The following is a 9,858-nucleotide window of genomic DNA, read 5'->3' on the forward strand; positions in this document are numbered from 1 at the left end:
GGCCTCTTACATTAAGCCTTGCTTTCAGCCTCCAACTGAAGTGGGCCATGGCCAAGATCACGTTTTTTTTTTTTTTTTGATAAATTTTGAACTAAAGGCAGTGGCAGTGGGAAAAGGGGGACCATCACTATAGCCTTTAAAAGTAAGGAGGTTTGTCTTCCTTCTAGGTATCTCTTCAGTTTCAACATGTGGGGTGACCATCACCATCACCTAGTCCACAATGACTGAACATATATTTTTCTCATCATCCTTTCCCCTTGTCCCCATTTTTGCATTTTCTGCTGCCACTTTCTGGAGTGTGAGGGAACAGAATGTGTGGCAGATGGTGTTTGAATTCTCATTTCCACTCCCCCACCAGTGGGTGCAGGAAACCACACCTGGGTGGGTCTTCTGCAAGAGCACCCAGTGCTGCCAACTGTTGAGCCATCTTTCCAGCTGCTCCCCCAACAAAAAGCAGAAGAGGAGAAAGAGGAGGGAAAAACAAGAAACAAGAAGAAAAAGAACAAGAAAAGTGGGCAGTGGTTCCCAACCTGAAGGTGTGACCTCTTTGGGGGTCACATATCAGATATTCTGTGAATCATATATTTACATTACAATTCATGACAGTTGCAAAATTGCAGTTATGAAGTAGCAGTGAAAGCAATTTTATATTTGGGGGTTACCATAACATTTAGGGTTACAACATTAGGCAGGTTGAGAGCCATTGCTTTGGGGGTCTATTCATTAATTCAGATTAATTTCTCAGAATATATGCCAGGGGCAAATCAGAGGGACTAGAGGGCTCATGGTCCATTGTGAGATACAAAGGTGCAACAGTAACCCAAGAGGCAGTCCTCAGAACTAACAGAATCTTTGTCCACAAAAATCCTGTCTCTCACTCTATGCTCCAGCATTTCCAGTGAAGAGAAAGTCTCTTGACTTACAGAAGGGAAACTGAGTCTCTCTGGAGTCAAAGCCACCCAGTTGATCAGGGGAAAGGAAAATAAGGAGGGGGTCCTCACCATATATGTTCATTCATTCTGGACTAGATGTTTCCTTTTACAACAAAACTTGGCTCTTGTACCTGCCACCAGATCAGGAGCGCTGGCCACTCAAAGGCCAACTTTCCCTCTGCCTCTACTCTTTCCCCTGTTCGTGGAACATTCCTGACTGACTCCTTCTCCCTACCCAGGGACACTCTCTCCCTCACAAACTCACTTTATTTCCAGGACATTTTTGTTTTTTTTTTTTTAATTATTATTATTTGGTTTTTTTCAAGTCAGGGTTCCTCTGTGTAGCCCTGGCTGTCCTGGAACTCACTCTTTAGAAAAGGCTGGCCTCGAACTTAGAAATCTGCCTGCCTCTGCCTCCCAAGTGCTGGGATTAAAGGCGTGCGCCACCACCACCCAGCCTCCAGGACATTTTTAAAACTTATGTCTTGATTTCTTCTTTGGCCCATTTGGTCATGAGGCATTTTGTTGTTTGTTTGTTTGTTTGTTTGTTTTTGTGACCCACTGAGATTAATTAGGATTGCTTGCATGAGCATAGGTGGAGGTTGTTTATTGGTGCAGGGACAACTTGCCAGTGGCTATATCGCTGAAGGGAATGATGCGCCTTCTCTCAACAACCATTAACTGCCAATAGCTCTTCAGAGAAGTAGGGCCTCATAAACCTCTCCCTCATGCTAGGGGCCTTCTGATTTGGGCAGCTAATCAGAAGACAGATTTTTGAGACAATGAGATCCCTTCAAACACCTATTCACAACGGCCTGCCTCTACCAGCGTCTTACCTCCTACCATATCCCAGTAACATCATTATGCTATGGACATCATTATGCTATGGTCCATCACTGAAGTAATTCATTGCTTATGTCAGAGTCCTTATGATCAAATCAACTAATTTTCTTTTTTTTTTTTATAGATTTCTTTTTTTAAAGATGTATTTATTATTATATGTAAGTACACTGTAGCTGTCTTCAGACACACAGGAAGAGGGCATCAGATCTTATTATGGATGGTTGTGAGCCACCATATGCTTGCTGGGATTTGAACTCAGGACCTTCGCAAGAGCAGTCAGTGCTCTTAACCGTTGAGCCATCTCTCCAGCCCAATCAACTAACTTTCAATGATTGCTTCTCCCAGTTGAGGAACAAGGTTTTAACAAAGGAACCTTTGGTTTTATTTGCAGCCTAAAACACCAGCAGAGTAAGAGCTGAAAAAGCCTGGGCCTGGGGTCGAAGTAGTAGTTTTCTGAAGCATAAGGAAATGTTTTCATTTTCTTTCTTGAGACCATCCAACATGTAGCCCTAATTAGTCTGCTATTCATTATGTAGCCCAGGCTAGCCTCAGACTCCCAGCAATCTTCATGCCTCAGCATCCCAGACCTGAGAGTATAAACATGTTCTACCATGTGTGAAGAACTTCATCTATGGTTTTAACTAGAGCCTGACACCTGTTGGAGACTTTCCAAACGGCCTCTTGAAGCTGTGTGTAGATCCCATGGGGCTAAGTCCATGTGGCTTCCAGAGTCAAGTTGAGCACATCAGTCAACCTTTCAGGTCAGGTGACCAGGGACAACGTTAGTTGACTACTTGAAAAGGGTAGAGCCCAGATGTGTTTTATTGTTCAACAGAGTGCCTCCTGGAGATTGTGTATACTGTTCATACTGGACCCTGGGAACACACTATAGGGTTCTTCAATTCTCCAACTGCCTTCTACATGATGAACTGGACTCTAAATCCCAGGTGGTTATGGGAGGGCCAACTAGCTACATGCTGTATGTGTATGTGTGCGTGTGCATGTGTGTGTGTGTATGTGTGTGTGTTCATTTGTGCATGTGCACATGCTTTTTAGTGCTTTAGATCTCCCCCTTGCCAGTTCCAATGGGGCCTTTCCTGAAAGGCCATAGAGTTCACTGGAAAAACCCAGGACTGACTAGAGTTTCCAAGATTTTTTTCAGTGCCTAAGAGATAGGGCCCAGTTTCCCAGTCCATATCCAGCTGAGTTTATTGGAGGAGCACATGACGGTGCCTGGGATTACCTCTGGTCTACAGTGAACTCCTTCTAGAAGGCCTCTGAATCCTGGGGCTATCTAGTGTCAGGCTTGCGGCTCTCCAAACTCTTCTGTCCTGGAAATGAGGGCCTCACCTTTCCTTCCTTTCTTCTCTGAGAAATAGGGGGTGGTGTCTTCATTTCTTTTCCTGTTGCTGGCACAACATACCCTTTAAAAGGCAAATTAAAGGATGAGGAGTTTATATTAGCTTACAGTTGAAGGTATAGTGGAAGGGAAATCAAAGCTGTAAGGAGCTCAAAGCAGCAGCTCGCATAGCATCCACAGTTAGGATATAGGGAGGAAGGAATGCTTGCACTCTAACCTTCAGCTGTCTGTTTCAGTTTTATACAGTCCAAGACCTCAACTCAGCGGTTTCTCCACTTATAGTTAGGATGTGTGCTCTCAATACCCTGGCAAACACAGGCACACCCAGCGACCCATCTCCCAGATGATTCAACATTCTTTCAGGTTGACAATTAACACTGACCACCACAGGTGGGGTTTGCAGAGTCAGTGACTTCTTGTGAAAGTTGGAATTTTGTAAAGAAAACAAGAGGTGGAGGGCGGGACTTGACTTTAGGGCTGAAGTTGGGAACTAACATCTGGAGAGGAAGTGCAACTTTAGTCACTGGAAGAGGATTTGGAGAACTTAGCACTAGTGGTGCGAGTTGGAATTTGTCTTCTGAAGGCAGAGATCCTGACTTGATTTCTGCCAGAACAGGTGAGGACCGAGTCTGTACAAGCAAAGACCAGAACAGTGAGACTCAGTGGAATCAGTAGGGGAGGCAGTGGAAGCAGAAACTGGTAACATAAATTGAGAACTAAAATCTGGGACCGGGAAGACAGGACAGTGAGTCAGAGTCAGGTGTTAGTGTCTGGTTTGAGGACCCTGGACTCAATGTCTGACAGATGAAGGTCAGTATCCATACTGTAAATGTTAAAAGGGTCTGAAATGTTAGGAACAAGCTGTCCTGTTTCAGGGATACAAATGGAGGTATGAGACTCTGATGGGAAAAATAAAGGATGCTAGGGGCTGGAGAAATGGCTCAGTGGCTAATAGTGTTTGTGGCTCTTTCAGAGGACCCGAGTTTCATTCCCAGCACCCATATCAGGTGGCTCACAACCGCCTGTAAGTCCGGCTCCAGGTCCAATGCCTTCTGGCCTCCACAGGCATCTGCACACATGCACATGCTGCCCACACATAGTTAAAAATATATCTTTTAAAATAAAAAAAAGAATAACAGACGTTACCATTCACAGCAAAGGCAATAGAGAGACTATTGGCAGCAAAAGCAATAACCACACTACTGGCAGCAGGTTCATGTTGGTTTTCTACATCTCTTATCTCTCGAGGGGGTGATACAGATCTGGGTACATGTGCATGTCTGCACATGTTGTAGCTGTGTTATAGGAGAGGAACACGAAGCTGGGATTTGTTGTTATCATGAGTAGGTTTTGTGTAGATGTTACCCCATTTCTCAAGGGAGTTCTCTGAGATATGACACGTGTAGTGTATTCAGGACTTTGCATTTTTGGTATGCCTACCCAAGAAGGTAGGAATTTTTGAAGATTGCCTTTTGGTAAGTCAGATTCATTATGCCGTCTTTGTGGTTTGACAAGGTATGATTTGGGAGTTCACTTTAAGTCTGGGCATGCAGGTTAACCAAAGATATTAATTGACTGTCAACCAGATGTCAGTTTGAGGAGACTGATTGAGGTGCTGGGAAGATAGCTCAGTAAAGTGCTAGACTTATAAGCAGAAGGACCTGAATTTGATTGGAACTCACTTTAAAAAGCCACACATGCTGGTGTTTATAGTCCCAGCAATGAGCAGTTGGAGACAGGCACCCAGACGACCTAGCCTACTTGGGTAAGTTATAGGCCAACAAGAGACCCTGTCTTTTAAAACAAAATCATTACTTTTGTTTATTTATTTTTATGTGTATAGGTGTTTTGCCTGCATGCCTTTGTACCATGTGCATGCCTGGTGTTTGAGTAGGCCAGAGGAGGTCATTGGATCCCTGCAGCCAGAGTTACAGAGTATTGTAAGCTACTATGTTCGTGCTAGGACTTGAACCCAGGTCCTCTAAAAGAACAACTTCTTTTTTTTTGTTTGTTTTTTGTTTTTGTTTTTGTTGTTTTGGATTTGGTTTTTTTCAAGACAGGGTTTCTCTGTATAGCCCTGGCTGTCCAGGAACTCACTCTGTAGACCAGGCTGGTCTCGAACTCAGAAATCTGCCTGCCTCTGCCTCCCAGAGTGCTAGGATTACAGGCGTGAAAGAACAACTTCTAAAAAATACTATGTCTTAAAACAAAAGTAAAGAAAGTGAATGGTGTGTGAGGAATAATACCCAAGGTTGTTCTCTGATTATTTGAAAAATGTTTTTTCCTTTTAGGTTTATCTATTTTATGTGTATGAGGGTTTTGGCTGCATGTGTGTATATGTTCTCTCTCTCTCTCTCTCTCTCTCTCTCTCTCTGTGTGTGTGTGTGTGTGTGTGTCTGTGTCTGTGTTGACCATGGATGTCAGAAGAAGGTTATTAGATCCCCAAGACTGGAGTTACAGATGCTTGTGAGCCACCTTGTAGGTACTGGGAATTGAACCTGGGTCCTGTGCAAGAGCAGCAGGCATTTTAAAAAATTTGTTTATTTTATTTATATGAGTACACTATAGCTGTCTTCAGACACACCAGAAGAGGGTGTTGGATCCCATTTTAGATGGTTGTGAGCTGCCATGTGGTTGCTGGGAATTGAACTCAGGACCTCTGGAAGAGCCACTGAGCCATCTCTCTAGCTCCAGCAGCAAGCATTCTTAACCACTAAGAAAAGTCTCTGGTTCTGTTCTAGTTTCCTGAACTGTCAAATTGATACAGTCTAAACTCTCTTGAGAAGGGAGTCTCAAGTGTGGATTGCGCAGATCAAATTGGCCCATGGGCATGTCTGTGGGAAGATTGCCTTGATTGTTAATTGGTGAAGGAGGGCCCAGTCCACTGTGGGCAGTACCATTCCCTGGGCAGGTTGTCTTGGGCTGTATAGAAAAGTTAGCTAAGCATGAGTCCAAGAGTGAGTCATCAAGTAGTGTTCCTCCACAGTTTCTGCTGTACCCTTGGCTGTGAGTTCACTCCCTTGTCAGAGGTAAAGCTAAATGGAACAGCAAGCACTCCAGCCTTCAACTTTCTGCCCTGACTTTCCTTCATAATGGTCTGTGATCTGCAAGTATAAGATGAATCAAATACTTTCCTCTCCTCGGTTGCCTTTGGTCAGGCTGTTTTATTGCAACAGAAAAGCAAAATTGAACAACTGATCAGGAAAGGCATAGTCGTGCCATGCATGGGTGGAGGCTTCCATCACTGGGGAAAGGGTTACAATCTCTGTCTCACTAGATTGTGTTTCCAGATTTGAAGTTCTAGGGAGGGAACTTGGGCTAAACAGGCCGTTTCCCCTTCAGTACCCCACCATGGCCCCTAGAGCTCCTCTGCCATTCCATTATGCTCTGACCTACCTGGATGGGCAGAATGAGTGGCTTAGGCTAGGCAACTGTAGTGGGGAGAGATGCCTTTTTTTATGCTTCTTAGACCATCCCTGATCTCTTGAGTTTTCACAATGAAGTTATTTTGCCTTCTTTGGACTACAGAGCGTGTGATGACTCTGTTGCTATGTGAATTCCCTTCATTGAAGAATAAAGATCAGAAAGAATCAAGTAGAAACCAAAAACTATGCAGACAAGAGTGGGGGTAGGTAGAGGAGACAAGCCTGGGCCTCTGATCTGACATATTCCCTCAAAAGTCCCAATAAGGAGACCTTTGCAGATTGGGCTTGAACCCAGTTCCCAACCTGTATGTACATACATACCAGATTGAGAACCGAGTTAAAGCTGGACTTCCATCCAACTCCAGCCTAACTGTTGGGCGGCACATGCACAGGACACCTGAACAAAGCTTATGGAAACTTCAATTGACTTTGAAACCAGGAACCATTGACTGTAGGAACTTGCGGCTTCAAGATGATTCTATAGATTGCCTACAGAAACAGACAACATTCCTCATAGGATTTTAACAAGATCCAGTCTCACATGCAGTATCCAAAATGTCCAGGAAACAATCCAAAATTACGCACTATACTAAACAATGAAATGTCTAACTCAAGTGGGGAAAACTTTACCAGTAGATGTCAAGATCAAGATCATTCAGGTTTTGGAATTATATGATATATGATTATACAAGGGCTATTACAAATATTGAAAAGGTGCTGGGCAGTGGTGGCACATGCCTTTAATTCCAGCACTTGGGAGGCAGAGGCAGGTGGATTTCTGAGTTCAAGGCCAGCCTGGTCTACAGAGTGAATTCCAGGTCAGCCAGGGCTACACAGAGAAACCCTGTCTTGGAAAAAAAACAACAAAACAAACAAACAAACAAACACCCCCCCCAATATTGAAAAGGCAATCATGAAAATTCTGAGAAGAAATATTAAAATGGGTTGAAGAATGTAGCTCAGGATTAGAACCCTTGCTTAGCATGCTCAAAGCCCTTGGTTTCCATCCCCAGGATTGCAAAATAGGCATTTTTTGAGGCAGGCAATGTGAGATATGCCTATAACCCTGGCACTTGGGAGACTAAAGTGAGGGCTCTTGAGTTTGAGGCCAACTGGGGATACCTACCAAGACTCTGACTCATGGGGCACTCTTTTAATCTCAGCACTCAGGAGGCAGAGGAGGTAGATCTTTGTGAGTTTGAAGCCACTCTAGCCTGGTCTACATATTAAGTTTCAGACTAGTCAGAATTACACAGAGAGACCTTCTCTCAAAATAAAATAAAACCAACCAGAAATATTAGCTCTATAATTTAAAATCCATAAGGCATTCATTAAAAATTTATATAAGTTTAGAGAAATGGCACAGTGGTTAAGAGCCCTGGCTGGTCTTCTCAAGGACCAGGTTTTGATGCTCAGAACCCACATAGCTCACAACTGTGTAATAATCCAGTCCCAGCATTATCCAACATCTCTTTTGACCTCCACAAGCACCAGGCATACATGTAATACCAATACAAACACAAATACACACACACACACCACACTCAGGCAAAACACTCATACACATAAAAAATTAAAACAACAACAACAACCAAACCAAATAGATGTAGTTAGAATCAAGAGTCAAGAATCTGCCAGGCGGTGGTGGCACACACCTTTAATCCTAGCACTTAGGAGGCAGAGGCAGGCGGATTTATGAGTTCAAGGCCTTTTTAAAAATCCAAAAGAAGGGCTAGAACCACTGTTGCCAATCCCAGACCACACTGGCTATGCACCCATCACCCTCCCCCCATTGCACAGTAGTGGTCCTAAAAGATTCAAAGTCCAAGATGGCAACCCTTAAAGTCCAGCTAATTGTGAATCTTCTTAAGAACAGATTCCCTAGAACAAGGTTACTGTTCTTGTGGTTGGGTTGGTGCTGTTGGCATGACTCCTGCCATCAGTATGTTAATGAAGGACTTGGCAGATGAGCTTGCCCTGTGTTGATGTCATGGAAGACATGCTGAAGGGAGAGATGTAGATCTCCAGCTTGGCAGCCTTCTCCATAGAACAACAAAAATATCTCTGGCAAAGACTGTAGTGTGACTGCAAACTCCAAGCTGGTCATTATCACAGCGGGGGCTGTCAGCAAGAAGGAAGAGAGCTGACTCAATCTGGTCCAGCAAAATGTATCTTCAAGCTCATCATTCCCATCGTTGTGGTGTACAGTCCAAAATTGTCTCAAATCCAGTTGATATCTTGACCTACGTGGCTTGGAAAACATGTGGCTTTCCCCAAAAATGCATTTTTGGAAGTGGTCGCAATCTAGATTCAGTTTCGTTTCATTACCTAATGGGAGAAAGGCTAGGAGTTCACCCACTAAACTGTCATGGATGGGTCGTAAGGGAACATGGAGACTCCAGTGTGCCTGTCTGGAGTGGTGTGAACTTGCCTGCATCTCCCTGAAGTCTCTAAACCCAGAACTGGGCACTGATGCAGACAAGGAACAGTGGAAGGGGCTTCACTTGACAATGATGATGAGATGATCAAACTGAACTGTTACATGTCCTGGGCCATTGTTATATCTCTGGCAGACTTGGCCAAGAGCATAATGAAGAACTTTAGGTGAGTGTATCCCATTTCCTCCATGATTAAACGTCATGATGGAATCAATGATGTCTTCTTCAGTGTCCCATGTATCCTTGGACAAAATGGAATCTTGGATGTTGTGAAGGTGACACTGACTCCTGAGGAGGAGGCCCACCTAAAGAAGAGTGCAGATACCCTCTAGGGAATCCAGAAGGAGCTGAAGTTCTAAAGTCTTCCCAGTGTCCTAGCATTTCACTGTCCAGGCTGCAGCAGGGCTTCTATGGAGACAACACACTTCTAATCTGAGCGGTGGTTAGTACAATTGTGTTGAGGTGGTCTGGGGAAAAAAATCTCAGTTCTCACATCTCTACCCTGCTGCTAAGTGGTATTGGTGTAGTGGTAACCTGGTTAGTGTGACAGTCCCACTGTCTCCAAGACACACTGCCAGCTGTGTGCAGGCCTTGATCATCCTGTGAGCCTGCTTCATTGTTGAACTACACACCCTCACCAAACACACCTAGGCCAACAGTTCCCAGTGAGTGATAACCTGGCTCCAGTGTGCAAGTCCATTATGCATATCTTGTGCATAAATGTTCTACAGGATGTTTTATGTGTTCTATGTGTCTATAGTGTACATTGCAATAGTATGTGAAATGTAACATCTGCATATGGATGATGAAACCAATCACACAAGTGTCATGCCAAGGAAAACACCAAATAATCTTTGAAC

At 44.0% G+C, this 9,858-nt stretch overlaps 1 pseudogene; it reads left to right on the forward strand.

Moving 5' to 3' along the window:
- The first annotated feature begins 8,377 nt into the window (after positions 1 to 8,377).
- Positions 8,378 to 9,357, forward strand: LOC127675032 (L-lactate dehydrogenase A chain-like; annotated as a pseudogene).
- The last annotated feature ends 501 nt before the right edge of the window (positions 9,358 to 9,858 follow it).

The sequence above is a fragment of the Apodemus sylvaticus genome, chromosome X, assembly GCF_947179515.1.
Source record: "Apodemus sylvaticus chromosome X, mApoSyl1.1, whole genome shotgun sequence".
NCBI classification, from domain to species: domain Eukaryota; kingdom Metazoa; phylum Chordata; class Mammalia; order Rodentia; family Muridae; genus Apodemus; species Apodemus sylvaticus.